This window comes from Balaenoptera acutorostrata, chromosome 11, assembly GCF_949987535.1.
Source record: "Balaenoptera acutorostrata chromosome 11, mBalAcu1.1, whole genome shotgun sequence".
In the NCBI taxonomy this organism is placed as follows: Eukaryota; Metazoa; Chordata; class Mammalia; order Artiodactyla; family Balaenopteridae; genus Balaenoptera; species Balaenoptera acutorostrata.
The window spans coordinates 11,853,476-11,869,168 of NC_080074.1; positions in this window are offsets into that span (position 1 = coordinate 11,853,476).

The following is a 15,693-nucleotide window of genomic DNA, read 5'->3' on the forward strand; positions in this document are numbered from 1 at the left end:
TCCCTTGCTTTCTCTCCCTCCTTCCTCTCCCACCGAGTTACCCGTCTGTCTCACCTCACCCACACTGCTATGCAAAGGATCCCAAGGGAATAAGAAGCAAATGGTAAGATCACCCCCAGGCACCTCTCTCCGCCTCTACTACTCAAAGAGAAGAAGGAAAGAGGCCCACGGATGTGCTCTCTGAGGCAGCCCTCTGAGACAAGCCCGACAAGAGCAAGAATGTCTGTCAGGAGGGGGGGAAGGAGAGTAGCCCTTCCCGTCCAACTCAAGTCAGGAAGTCTGGGATGACCTGTCATGGCCCTTAAACAGTTCAAGATCTCACGGGGGTGGTAAGACATAAGGATGTGAAATTCAGACAGCAACGTCAGGCAGGATGTAGTTAGCTGTCAGAGGGTGATTCCTGGGGGAGAGGAGGGAGGAAGCCAGGGGAGGGAAAGGGTAGGACTTGAGCTAAACCACTGCTGTCTTATGTCACTCCCTCACTCAAAAACCTTCAATGGCTCCCCAGTGCCCTCACAGTAAAGGCTTTAATGCCATCCCTGGCCAGACCCCTGGTTATCTGTCTTGCCACAGCAAACTGGAATTTGGGGGAGCCTACAGTATGCCAGGCACTACCAAATCACATACTATTATAGGTTAGCAAGCAAGTATTGTTACCCCCTTCACAGATGTGGAAACTGAGGCTCAGAGAGGCAGAAAGTTCTGGGGGTTAAGAGGGTGGGCTCTGGAGTCACATTGCCCGGGCTCAATCCAGGCTCTAGCCACTTACTAGCAGCACAACCTTGGGCAAGGTATCTATGCCTCAGTTTCCTCATCTGCAAAAGGGAGATAATAATAGCACCCAACACATAAGGTTATTACAGGAAGTTAATGAATAAAACGCATTAGCACAGTGCCTGGTGCACAACAACAGTTACATAGCACTTCCTATTTAAGTGAACACTCAAGAGACAAAGTCACGGCACCACGAGGTACTCAGGATGTGGCACAGCTGGGGTTCAAACTTAGGGGTCTCTGAGCCCAGAGTCCTCATTCACACCCACCACTCTCCCCCACCTCCATCATCCACACATACAGACGCACACAGAGTCACAGGTGCCTTCATGGAGGGCTGCTCAGAGGACAGAAGGGCAAGGAGAAGGGAGGGGGCAATTCTCCCGCGCAGGAGCCTGGGGGTCTGGGGTGCAAAGGAGATGCCAAGAGAGGCTTCACAGTTCTGAGTTATGAAAGCCCTTGAGAGTTGAGCCTGAGCCATAATCACCTCCTTCTTGGCGCTGCCCTAGCCTGGCTCTCAGGGACACTGTAGGACGCTCTGGTACCTTTCGTTCATCCATTCATTCATTCAGCCCCTATTACGTGTCGCTCTGTGCTCAATGCTGGGGGTAGCAGCGATCAAGAAAGACACGGTCCCAGCCTCCTGCAACTCATGTTCAAGCGGGGAAGAGGAAAAATTAGCAAGTTAAGAATCAAATAATTATATAATCACAAATCTCTCTGAGACACTGGCTTTCAGCTGAAATTTGACGGGTAAGGAGGGAGGACCAGAAAAACGGGATGGAAGAGGGGGGAGGTTCCAAGCAGAGGGAACAGCATGTGCAAATGCGCATTTCTTGAGGCAGGAAAGAACTTGGCCTGTGAGTAGATCTAAAAGATGACCCAATCTTTATCCTAGGTGAGCAAGGGACAAGTGACACAGGAGGAGGTGCAAGAAGTGGGCAGGGGTTGGTCCTCATGGGGCAGGCCTCTGAATTTTATTCCAAGTACAAAGACAGCCCCTGACCCAGAAGTGACATGAAAAATCACCACTGAGGTTTCCATGCAAAATTCACCAAGCCAGAGCCACGGCTAGACACAGTGGGAGGGACAGATATAAGTAAAACACATCCCTTTCCTGAAGTTCACAGTTTTATTTGAGTTATTTACTTGTGATTTGTAATCTGCCCTTTTCCATTCAATTAATGTCTATTTATGAAAAGCTCCTCCCAAGGGTGAAAGAGCTTACAGCAAAAGACACATAAAGAAAAAGGATGTTAAAGGTAGAAGCCCAAACCATGGAAAGGAGAAGGAAGCAATGTGACAAAAGTACAAGCTTCCTGGCAAGCAAGGCAAAAAGAGAAACATCATAAATTCTGTAGCTTTCATGGTCAAAGTCAACACTTCAGTTGCTGTAGAAAAGAAAAATTTTTTCTTGATCTCATACTCTCTGGAAAAGAGAGAAAACACACATGAAACAATAATTAACAACTCAAGGCTAAAAGTACGGAAGGCCAAAAGAGTGTCCCAAACAGAAACTGAGATGAAAGTCTTTGAATCCTGGCATCTCAGAGCACGCACCCCTTGAAAGGCAGCAGAAAAGGGCCGGCAGGAGAGCATTAGTAGTAGAGTTAGAAAAGCCTATATTTGAAGCCCAGCTCCATCCTTAACCAGCTGTGTGACGTGAACAAGAAACAGCCTTGGACTTCCCTGGAGGTCCAGTGGTTAAGACTCCGCACTTCCAATGCAGGGGATGCACGTTTGATCCCTGGTCGGGGAACTAAGATCCCACATGCCGAGCAGCACAACCAAAAAATTAAAAAAATTAAAATTAAAAATAAACAGCCTCCCTGAGCCTTCATTTCCTCATCTGCAAAATGGGTTCAATGATCTCTATGTAGGATTAGTGGCTGAGATGCTCTGAGGAGGCACTGAATGTGAAAGCTCCTAGCACAGTGCCCAGATGTAGCTGGTACTCAACAAAGAGTGATAATAATCATAGCCAGAATCTGTTGAGCTTTCCCTTTGTGCCAGGTTTTAATTTAAGCATTTTCCATGAGAACGATAACAGCCACATGATGAGCTAGATCCTATTATTATCTCCACTTTACAAACGAGGACATTGAAGCTCAGAGAGATTAAGATATGTGCCCTAGGACACACAGCAACAATACGGTAGAGCCTAGACAGTAAGCCCAGCAGTCTGTTGACTCCAGAGCTCACGTCTTCACCCCTACATGAACTTACTTCTCCAATAGTGATCTCCTCGCCCCCTTCTTTACCTCCAGCCCCCAGTACACAACCACTCTGTCTGCTAGAGTGCTCACCACTGAAGGGAAGCTCTTCCCTCCATGGAGCCAAAATCCCTGCCCCCCTGGCTCACCTCACTCTCACCTCCTTCCCACACTTTGCCTCTCTCCTTGCCTTAGCTCTGTCCTGTGGAGTTTGTGAAAACCAGACTAAACTCTCTTCCACAGAACAGCCCTTTAGAGTCAATTGCTTCTGCTTAGGGGACTGGCAAAGGGTTAACAGAAGGAGACACAAAGCTGGCCATGAAGGATGAGGAGGCCTCTTCCCTGGGTTCCTTGACAGCAGAGACATGACTCACTTTTCACTTGCTTGGCACATGGCAAGACCTAGGAATCTTATGAACTGAATAAAGGTGAGCCGAATTGAACTGAGCTGAGTTGAACTGAACTGGACTGAACTAAATTGCAAGGTTGAATGGATGGAGGGTGGGTGGTGGGTGGATAGCTGGATGGATGGATGGATAGATTCATGGATAGGTGGATAGATGGATGATTGAATGGATTGATGGATGATGGAGAGCTGGTTTGAGAAGTGGAAAAATGGATAGATTTTTTTAGATACTAAAATGATGGATGGATGGATGGAAAGTAAATTCAGTGACCATAGCTGGTAGGGAAAGCTGGTAACTGAAGGTACAGAGGTAGGAATGTCCCAGGTATGTTTGGAAAACACTGAATAAATCATTGTGACTGGGGCAGAGGGCTCATGCCAGAGAAAATAGAAAAAGAGTGAACACCCACATTCCCCCTCCTACAGGAACAGATGGAGGCACTGGCAAGGGTGCTGTGCAGGTTGTGTGCTCGGTGGCTGCTGGGAGGGGAGGAGTTAACAGCAGGATGGCTCCCCGGCCAGCTGCGACCAGGGTGACACTGACAGATTACAGCGTGTCCTCCGCACTAATAACACTGCGGCGCTCTCCTCCTGCCGCTCCCCGGCCAGCTTCAGCTCCAGTGGATCAATACCAAAAGGCACATATTGAAAATCCTCAGCCAACTCCCTCCAAGGCACGGCTGCTTTAAAGGACTGAGCTGCAGAGTAGAAGGGACCCTCAAGGCCAGCTCATTCCCTGGACTGGGCACTCCTTGGGGCCAGGGGTGATGTCCCATTCACCTTGGCATCCCCTGTCCCATTATAGGGCCGGACAAGGACCGCCGTCTCCAAAAGTTTGCTGAGTGAATGAATCAACTCCTGGCCAATGCAGGAGTCCTCACAGAAACATCTCTATGGCGCATGGTCCCTCAGCCTCTACTTGCACACCTCTGGTGACAGGAGGCTCTCCACCTCCCCCAAGCAATGAGAGCCTTCTTTGTTGGACAGATTTGACAATGAATCATCTTCCCTATTTTGAGTTAACCTTCCCTCCTCTTTATCCGTCCATGGACTTCTATTTCCCATCTCCTCCTCTTCCCTAGCCTCCTCTCTTCCCCTCTCCCAAACCATCCAGTAATCCAGTCCTCATTTCCTGGGATGCTGAAGTCACGTGATGGAGGAAGGGAATCTGCATCCACGGAGCACCTGCTCTAGGCGATAAGTCAGAAATCTACACGCGTCATCTCATGTAATCCCCCTGGATGTCCTCCGAGGTAGGTGCTATTATCCCCATGTCACAGACGAGGACCTCGAGGCTCAGAGAGGTGAAGTAATGCATGCAGAGTCACTCAGACACATGGCAGCAGAGCTAGGGCTTGGATCTAGGTCCGTGGGCTTCCACGGTGCCACTGCCGCCCAAGGGCACACAGTGTGAATATTTCCCACGTCTTGTTCTCGGCCTCAGTCGAGTCTGGGAAAGGACTTAACTGGTCCTCTAATCCCCCACCCCAGGGGGAGGGGGAGGGACTTGTTCAGAGCTGCCCAGATCAGAGGCTCTTCCCCCCAGAACTTGCCACTTCCCTCCATCTCTCCCCCTGGGGCCGTAGCCTCCAAAGAGCACTCCTCACGGGAGGGAACCAGGGCTCCTTGGAGAAAAGGCTGATTCCAGGACTGGGGAAGGGAAAGCACAAGATAAGTCTGGAACATCTTGTTCTTCCAGAAAGCCAGCGAGTTACCAGAGACTCTTGAGGGCTGGGTCACAAGTCTCAGTATCCAACTAGATGGGGCTCCCGAACAGGAGAGGTGATAAACAAAATAAAATCCATATGCATTACATGTTATTAACATATTACATACACATTAGCATAACATGTAATATTCTATCTATAGGTAGGCTTCCTACCCTGCCTAGGAGAGCTCTAGGCACTGTGGACACTCATTCAGATGCAGCCTGGAAACCTCCAGAACAGGATTCTGAGCCCACAGCCTATTCCAGGCTGAGCCTCTCCCAACCTCTTCCACTCCCCATCCCCGACCCCACCTTTCCCTCCTTAGTGAAAAACAGTAGGGGAGATAAACTTCTGTGAAGCGCTCACTGGCACTGACTCCTGCGGAGGGAAAGGATTTGCCCAGATTCCCCCGTGGGCCACTTGGGCCAGACCTCCAGGCTCCAGAGCCCACGGCCTCCCTGTCAGTCCACTGCCAGCATCTCAGCTCTGGTGCGTGGCCCGATGAGATGGAACTGTTCCAGGAGTTCACATGAGGCCTCAGACAGGGACTGTCCCAGCCCCAGGGGCCATCTCTGTCCCTCTTAGCGCACCTCCAGCCCTGCCAGACACCTGCCTGGCATGACAACCCCTCTGCAGCCTCTGTTCCCTGCTGGGCCCCCATTCAGTCTCTCTCCAGGTCCCACGGTCCTCCCTCCCTCATCTCCATCCCATCAGCACACCGTCCCCCCAAGTCCAGCCCGGCACCGTCACACACACACACCATGCCACCCCCTGCCCACCCTACAAGCCCTCCTGTCCCCCTGCTCAAATAATGATAACACTCTTAAAGCTCAGACAAAAAAGTCAGGATTCAGTCCCCTGCAGGCTGTTCCCAAAGCCCACGCGTGTGACTCAACATGCACTTGCCTTTTCTCACCTTTTGTGCTTGAGTCTGGATAGAACATCTCTAGAAGGAAACACCAGAAACTAGTAAGAGGGTCACCTCTGAGGAGGGAGAACCGGAAGCAGGGATGTAAGCAAAAGCAACTTCACTGGGCATCTTCTGAATTTGGAACCATATACATGGAAAATCTATATAACATGAATGAATTAACTTTAGTAAAGGTAACCATTCAAAGGCCAAAATGACAAGCCTTGACTCCACCATGACTAGTTCTCTGACCTTGGACAACTGTACTTAAGTACTCCAAGCCTCAGTTTACTCATCTGTAAAATGGGGGTGATCACAGTATCTATCTTGCAAGGTAGGTGATAAACCAGTGCTCAGGAAGCACTTAGCGCCATCCATGGCAAACAGTCAGAGCTCAGGAAACATGAGTGATGGTTTTCTCTTTGTCCACCTTCTCCATGAAACTCTGAGCTCCTTTTTTCTTGGCTGCACAGCGCAGCTTGTGGGATCTTAGTTCCCCGACCAGGGAGACGGTGAGAACCACAATGTTCCACTTTGGATCCCAGAGTTTAGCACAGCTCCTGGCATGATGATTAAAACTCTTGAGACAGTCCCTGACGTTTACGAGACACATTTCACTGTCCTGAGGATGGCTTTCATGGCCCCTCTCTGGCTGCCCCCCTGTCTTTCGGCTGCACCTCTCACCCATCCTCAAATGCCCAATGGCCTTTGACAGCTCTTGTTTCTGTGCACTTGCCACCACCCCTGACTCTTTCCTTCCCTCCACCTTTGCACTCCCTTTGCCTGGTAATCTGCAAACTCATCTCATCCTTCAGGATCTTGCAAAAGTTCCCTCTTCTGTGTAGCCTGTCCTCCTGCCCCTGGTGGACTCAGTCACCCCCATGGCACTTAGAACAGACCTCTGAACAACACCTATCAATCTGTATTGTTCACTATTTACCCTCTGTCTCCCCTGCTGCTCTGAAAGCTCAAAGAGGACAGGGGCTGTGTTTTTCATTTCAAATGTATGGATACATTTTCTGTATCCCTAGTGTTTAGCAGGGTCTTAGGAAATGTTTGTTGAATGAATAAATGAGCGAATGAACGAATGAGCAATTCCTGTCCCCTCGGCCACCTGGCAGCCGTCAGGGGCCAAATTATGGTGAGTCACTCATGCCCTGCCCATGCCTTGTGGTGAAAGCAGTGACCTCTCTTTGCAGTGTCTTCCACCAGCTCCAAGCCAGAGGCTGCATCTCTCAGCCTGAGTGCACCCAGAGAGCCTTCCAGGCCTGGCCTGGGAGCTGCAGTTGGCCGGCTGCTCAGCACTGCGGCTTCAGGGAACCTGAGCAGCCTGCAGGGAGCCCCCTGCTTCCCCTCTCCCTGCTGCAGAGTTCTGCTGAAGCCCTCGACCAGGCACCGTCCTGGGATTGGGGCAGAAAGGCAGATAAGACAGTCCCTGCCCTCCTAGACAAATAATGGCATGGAAGAGATGGTTGCCGGGTCCACCCCATTCAATCCACCACCTATGATTCATCGAGTGCCTGCCATGTGTCACTCTGTGCCTTTATGCAAGTCCTGTCACCTCTCTGTGCCTCAGTCTCCTCCCCAAATGGGGGTGAACAGACCTACCTCAACTAAAATATCAGGATTATCTGGCAAAAGGAACGTGTGAGAATTGCTCAATGAACTATGAAAATCTGTACCAATGTTATTATTACTGTTGTTGTTATTTATATAGCTTACGAGAACATTAATAAATAACTGAAGCCCTCTCCTCAGCAGCCACAGTGACTTGCACATAGTAGGTGTTTAATTGATCGTCAATGCATTGAAATGCAGTCCAAGTGCTGATTAGGACTCTTCATGCCTTGGGGAGCAGCGCCATCCTGTGGCCAGAAGTCAGAACACATGGACCTCCCGGTGGTCAACAGGGATCAGGCTGGGAAGGGATGGCTGGGAACACATGGGGGTCGTTTTAGGACAAATGCAAGGAAAAATCAGTCTGACACCACAGAACAAGGAGAAACTTCTTCACCCTCAGAGGTGGTACAGGCTCAGAGTATAAACAGGGGCAACGAGGGTCTGAAGCAACACGATTATTTCTCTATGAAGAGGTCATTGGGAAAATTGGTGTGCCCAAGGGGCAGCCCAGCCACCTTTTCAGGTCGACTGGCCTGGCGCTGTGAACAACACTGTCATTCCTTCATCTGAGAAGACTTGAACTTGGCTCTGTCACTCATAAGCTGTGTGACCTTGAGCAGACTGCTGCCCTCTCTGGGCTCCAGTTTTCTCATCTGTGCAGTGAGGTCATAATCCCTACACTGGCCACCTCAAAGAGTTCTTGTGAAGATCAAATGGGATAAGAAAAGCACAACTAGTTCATAAATGGTAAAATCATGTACAAACATGATAGTTATTACTATTGCCAATAATACTAATAACTGGCATTTACTGAACTTCTCACTGTGCTTAACCCTTTATGGTATAATCTCACTTAATTCCACAAAACTCTATAAGATAGGTACTTTTACAAATCCCATTTTGGGATGCAACTAGAGATTATCATACTAAGTGAAGTAAGTCAGGAAGAGAAAGACAAATACCATATAATATCACTTACATGTGGAATCTAAAATATGACACAAATGAATCTACCTACGAAGCAGAAGCAGACTTACAGACAGAGAGAACAGACTGGTGGTTGCTAAGGTGGAGGGGGTTGGGGGAGGGCTGGAGTGGGAGGCTGGGGTGAGCAGATGTAAGCTTTTATACAGAGAATGGACAAACAACAAGGTCCTACTGTATAGCACAGGGAACTATATTCAATATCCTATGATAAACCATAATGGAAAAGGATATTTAAAAAAGAATGTATATATATGTATAACTGAATCACTTTGCTGTACACTAGAAACTAACACATTATAAATCAACTATACTTCAATAAAAATAAACAAACAAATAAATAAATAAAAAGAATCCCATTTTGCAGGTGAGAACACTGAGGTTTAGACATGTTTACAATTTGCCAAAACACACACTCAACTAGTAAGGAGGAAAGCCAAGATTTGACCTCAGGACAAGGTGACCCCCAAATCAAGATAGTCAACCACAATGCTATACTGCCTCAATAGTTCCAGCCACTGACAAGGGGTTTCAAGGTAGCCCCTGATATGCAGGGGTAAGGGTCTTGAAGAAAATTAAGGAATTATTGCCATTTCTCTTCTTTTTCCCAGGAAATTCTGCTTCCTTCCCATCTCTAGCTCAGCACCTCCTTTGACCTTGGAAGAGGGGAGCCCTTGGGCTCTGCACCCGGTGTCCTGCTCACAGCCAAGGTAAGAGAATCCCAAAACATTCCCTTCCTGGGTCCACACCTGGAAAAAGGCCATGCCTGCTCCCATAAGGCACTGGCAAAGGCAGATGGGGGACAGGTCCCCTTCAAGGTCTCTGTCGAAGAGATGGTGACAAATCTGTCAGGGGAAGGTGGCTAATTTGCAACAATTATAATGACCCTCACGTGTCAAGAGCCCTCTTGAATTTATGAGTGTCCCCCTATCCATTTTCTCATTATTTGGCCCTCAGGATGCTCCTTTGAGGTCAGAATCCTTAGAGCTTTTTACAGATGAAGAAACCGAGGTTTTAGGAGATGAAACAACTTATCCAAGGTCATGCTGCAAGTAAGTGGCAGAGACAGGCCTCAAATTCAAGACTCCAGAGTACATCATGGACAATATCAAAACGCTGGCAAGGCATGAGAGAAGGGTGAAACTTCTACACTGGTAGTGAGATTTTTTAAATAATGCAGCCACTTTGGAAAACGTCAGCAGTTTCTCAAAAACTTAAACATAGAGTTACCATACGACCCAGCAATTCCATTCCTAGGCATATAACTAAGAAACCGTATGTCCACACAAAAGCCTGTACGTGAATGTTCATAGTAGCATTATTCATAATAACCAAAGAACAGAAACAACCTGAAAACACACAATTGTTTAAAATTTTCTGTTAACTATTGTATCAGTTCAGGGCCTACTATAAACAAATGTAAAAACAAAAAAAAAAGATTCCAGAGTACAAATTCTCCTGACTCCCAAGGCCCCCAGCTATTTCTGGTTGACAGTCCTGGTTCTAGCCCTAGCTGTGACATCCTCAGCCAGGCCACTTAGCTTTGGTTATGTCAGAGATCCCTGCCAGCTCTGCCTTTGTGTCCTCTGTTAGCATCCTTGAGCCATAAAGCTGAGGGTGTTCAGCGGCTTCTGCAGGGTTTAGAGAGAAGCAGCTGTGACTTTGCCTCCCTTGAGGAGCTCCTCCTGACTGCCCAAGGCTGAATTATTATCCCTCATCCTGTTCCCACAGCACTCACAGCATTGCATTGTAATTTACCTGCATATTCCCAGAGGGCCAGGCAGCACACATACATGAACATGAAGTAGGTCAAATACGATGCAATAAGGAATAGTGGGGACTGTGGTAGAGAGCCCCTGGTCTGTGGGCAGCCGGTATGCAGTGCCAGCTTCTTATCCTCAGGCAGAAAAGCCAACCCAGTGTTGCTCGATCTTAAGAGAAGCCAAAATTCTGGATTTTTATGTGAAGTCTGCTTTTTAAATGTAGTTCAAAATCTATTTCATTAAGCACTTCATAGGTATTGCAGCCCCTGGATCAGCCACACCGACTTTCCCACTAGACTTTGGGCTACTTGAGAGCGCAACTGGGTCTCTCTCTCTGAACTCTGAGTGAGCAGCTCAGGAACTGGTTCCCTACAAGCGACAAGAGATTGCTTTTGAAATGCTGCAATATCCTGCCCCAGTCAAATCCCTACAGGTTTCTGGTGACCAAGTCAATCCAGCTGGCATGGATTAAGGGTTTACTGCACACCAAACACCGTTTAAGCACTTTACATATTATCTGACTTAATTCCCATTACCTACCTACTATGAGTCTGTCCATTTTACAGATGAGGATGCCTAGGCTCAGACAGTCGCACGACTTGCCCAAGGTCACGTGGCTAGTGATAGCCTAGGATGCAAATTCAGGCAGTCTGTCTCCACAAATTTCTGCTTGCATTGCTGTGATACCATACTGCCCCGTGAGATGCCCCCCCCCCTTAAATATCACCTGCAGTCACTTAGCCCCGATAAAGCTCTCTGGGAAGCTGCCAGGTATGGTTTCCAGTCTTAAGGACAGTGGGAGCCAGGGCATGTGGCAGGAACAGAGAACAACGCGTGCACTGCAGAAAGTGGACCTGAGGTTCAGAGAGGGGTACGTACTAGTCCAAGACTACACAGCTAGATCAAGCCAAAGTCAGCGTTTACCATTTACCCCAGAACAACAAACCCCAGCTTCTAACAAAGGAAAATGTATAGGGCAGAGAGGAGGAGCCAGGAGAAACCTGGTTCTCGCTCATCCCACTGAAACAGTCAAGCATGCTCTAAACTAGCTAAATGGTTCTGAAGGAAATGGGAGTCTATTTTGTCTCCTGTCACCAGGGCTGCAAATCCTGATATATCTCAGGCCACAGCAGAGAAGTGGATGGCTCAGCATTTGGAGAGATGCCCGCACCAGGCAGGAAGTGGGGTGGATGATTCAACAGGTACCTCTCTATTCTGAGAACTGATCCTGTGATGGGTGAGTGTACATCCAGCTGAGATAAAAAATAAATTTGAATGCCAAACATCGGAACCTACAGCAAGCCTCCCTTTCTTCCAGGGGACTTAAAGCATCCTTTGGGATGCTTTAATCCTTCCAGGTTTTCTATTTTTAAAATTTTGCTGGGGCAACAAGGCTCTTAGGAGGCTGGGGTGGGCTGGTGATTCAAAGGCTTCCCTTCCTCCCGGCGCACCCTCCTAGGATGATAAAATGATAAAATGCTGCGGTTGCACACAGTTGGCCTGGGCACCACTTCCCCCATAGTCAGTCTTTCTCATCTGTAAAATGGGGGTAGTGCCCTTTGCGTCGCTGAGACAGAAAAGTTTGGTACAAGTCCATGATTCCTTATCTGAAACACTTGGGGCTCAATGTGTTTGCTAACAGAATTTTTTGGATTTCAGAAAGGTTTTATGGTGGGTCTACTCTGTATTACACAACATGCCCAGCAAGCTCTGGGGCAGTACTCCATAAACCCTTTCATACACAGTATAAACTCTTTAATATTCCTATACAGCAAAATGTATACATATTCATGCTAAGTGGGATAAAAGAAAGACTATAAATAACCTCACATCCAATTCACATCGGGTTTGTTATCAAATGCTTGCCCCAACCTCATGAGAAAGCTTTTGGTTTTCAGAACTTTTTCAGACCTTGGAATTGTATATGAGTGCCAGCTTTGGTTTCAGGGACACCTGGGTTTCCATTCCAATTGCACCTTTACCAGCTGGCTGACCTTGAGCAAGACATTCCTCTTGACTGCACCTCTGTTTTCAAATCTATAAAATGGGGTGGTAATCCCTGTGTTGGTTCCTAGAAGGCACACAAGGTTGCTGCACCGGAAGGGGGTGGCCACATTGACAGGTCCCCAAAGGAGGCCTTGGTGAGTCCATTGCAGTTTGGGGTAAGTCTGCACACAAGGCAGGGGCTTGCAAGGCTGACGCATAAACAGACGATCCATCTATTAATAGAGAGCACAAGAAATACAGCCGCCAGCAGGACCCGGCGCTTTTGTTGGCCTGACCAGCACATACTCCCCTTCAGTAAAAGCTCTGTGAGGATTCACAGTCGTGATAGGAGGGAGTCAGAGCAAGCGACAGTGTTATTCTGAAGAAGCATTCATCAGCAGAGGGAGCTTGAGGGGACATTCTTGCCCAGGAAATGGGGGTGACACTCCAGCCCCCTCGACAGGGCCAGCTCTGGCTCCAGGACCCTCCCCCTTCTATATCTCCAGTCCCTCCTCCATTCCCTGTGATCAGTTTCCCTTGAGAAACCATTCCAGGCTTCCTTCCAGCCAGACTCGCTCAGAAACTCTGGCATTTGATGTGTCCCCAACTCTTCAGCCACACATTTGCAGACAACCAACTGGTGACTCTTAGAAAAGGCCAGTTTACATCTGCGGCAGATTTTCTGCTCCTACCATGGAGGTTCCTATTAGAAAATGCATTTGTTTTATCTGGAAGGGACAGGACAGAACAGAACAGCACAAAGGGCTGATCAGAAAACAGTAATAATGGTGCCTCTTGCTTCTAGACACAACATAAGGGTATGAATATGGAGGGCCTGGCAGGCACCTATGGGTCTCCCCTTTTTAGTTTAGAAAATGCTTTTGCAGTCACTCCCTCGGCTGAAGACTTCCAGAGGAAGTATTCTGACTAGTAATCCTCTATGTCAGACACTGTTCTAGCAACTGAAAACACAGGCCCTACCCCCACCCCCTCGGGGTGCTCCATGTGATAGAAGAAACATACATGAACCCAGATTTACCTATGGCTGGCCTGGTCCCATCATCCCTGTGTCTGCTCAAGAGTTAGCTCCTCAATGAGATCTTCGACCACCACTCCTAAAACAGCTGCTTCTCCGTCCATCCCTCCTCGCCCTCCAACTCTGCTTCATTTCTTCATAGTTCTCCTCGTGCTCTGAAATATTTTTGTTTCCTTGTTTAGGCTCCGTCTCTGCTTCTAGAGTGTCAGCTCCGTGAGGTAGAGGCTTTGCTGTCTCACCTAGAACGGTGCCTGGTGATACATATCTGGGGAATTGTTGAATGAATGCATGGGGTTTTGTGAGAATTAAATGAGAAAATGAATTTAGCACATTACCCTGCGCACATAAATAAGGACTCAATTCATGATAGTGTACTTAATTTCAATAGTAAGTTGTAATATGTGCTAAAATATAGGGGGAGATGTACTTTTGCTGAATTGCTCGGATCATGTCTTTTGTTTTTTGGTGGTTTTTTTTTTTTTTTTTGCTGTGGGCCCACAGGCCATCTGCTGCAGTCTCTCTCTTGTGTCAGAGTTTCATCGTCTTTTCCATTTTGGCTGTGACGTCTCTGCCCACCCCAGATGGAGAAGGATTTGGAGTGTCTGTCTCATTCTCAATTATGGGTCCCTGGGCTTGGGTGGAAGATCTTTCCTCCATTCCTTTCTCAGTGGACACCTCTGCTGCCTCTTTCTGCCTATCCAGTCTCCACAGGATGACCCTCCTTTACATTAAATCAGGGCATGACCTCCCTCCCTCCCCACTTCAAAATTCTTCAGTAGCTTACCTTTATCCTGAGGATAAAATCCCATACTCTGTTCCGTGGCCTGCACGTTTATACGTGGTCACTTCCTCTTTCTGGGTCATACCCAGGCTCCTTCCTGCCTTGAGACCTTGTCACTTGCTGTTCCCTGGTGCCGGGAATACACCTCCCCTAGATCTTCACTAGCCTGTGTCCTCAACCAACCACCCCTCTGTGTAGCCTTGCCTTGTCCTCATTTACTCTCGCTCACCATGTGCCTGGTACCATTCCTAGAACTTACATTAACTCATTTAATTCTCACCACAGCCCTGTGGCATAAAAAGAAAAGCATGATTGGGAACTCCTTGGTGGTCCAGCGTTTAGGACACGGCACTTTCACTGCCGGGGCCCAGATTTGATCCCTGTTCGGGGAACTATCCCACAAGCCGTGCAGTGCGGCCAAAAAAAAAGCATGATAACTAGCGGAGAGTGAGTATAAAATGGCAGGATATAAAGATGATAGGTAGCCAGGACCAGACAGTCCACAGGAAAACATTTGTATTTCACTCCAAGTACGTAATGGGAAGTTGCTAGAAGGTTGTGAATAGATTACTTTGACCACCATGCAGAGAAGGAACCCTAGAAGGACAAGAGTGGACAAGGGAGCCCAAGCATGAGACTGGAGATGGTGGGGGAAAGTGGTGGCATTCATGATGGGTTTTTATTTTTTTTGGCCACACCTTGAGGCTTGCGGGATCTTAGCTCCCCAACCAGGGATCAAAGCCATGCCCCCTGTAGTGAAAGCACAGAGTCCTAACCACTGGACCACCAGGGAATTCCCCCAAGACGTCTTTTGAAAGAAGAATAAAGAGGACTTACTGAAGGATTGAATGTGGTGGAAAAGGGAAAAGGAGCTACCAATAATGACTACAAGGTTTTGCAATGAGCACCATCCACTGGATAGCATGAAAAAAATTAGGAAAACTGGAAGACGAGCGGATTAGGAGGGAACGTATGGAAACAGATGCTGCTGTTAACATTTTCATTTTACAGATGAATAAGGTTTCAGAGAGATCGAATAACCTGTCCAAGTTTGCCCAACTGGTAAGTGGGATTCCTGAGTATTTTCACATACATTTATCTTTACCCTCACGGCACCCCCTTTTTATCTTCTCCAATTTACAGACAAGGAAACTGAGGTCCAGAGAGGTGAAGTCTACACAGCTAGAAAGTGGCAGAGCCAAGAATAGATATCAGATCTAACAGCAGATATATTTCCCAATAAAGGAGACACGCTGGGAGACTGATAAGGAAACCTAAGAGGCCAAGTAGAAAAGAATCTGAGGTTTGAACAAAAATCGCGCGCGCAGATTCTCTTTCAATGTTTTGAAATTCCCCAGTAAGACTCCAGGCCAAACTCCGTAGGCTGGGTTTCGAAAAGGACAGCACAGTTGCCATCGTAGGACAGTGCTTCCTGGTCGCCACTTCAGAATCACAGCTGCTCATTCAAATGCAGATTCTGGGCTCCAGCTAAGACATGCTGGTATAACAAT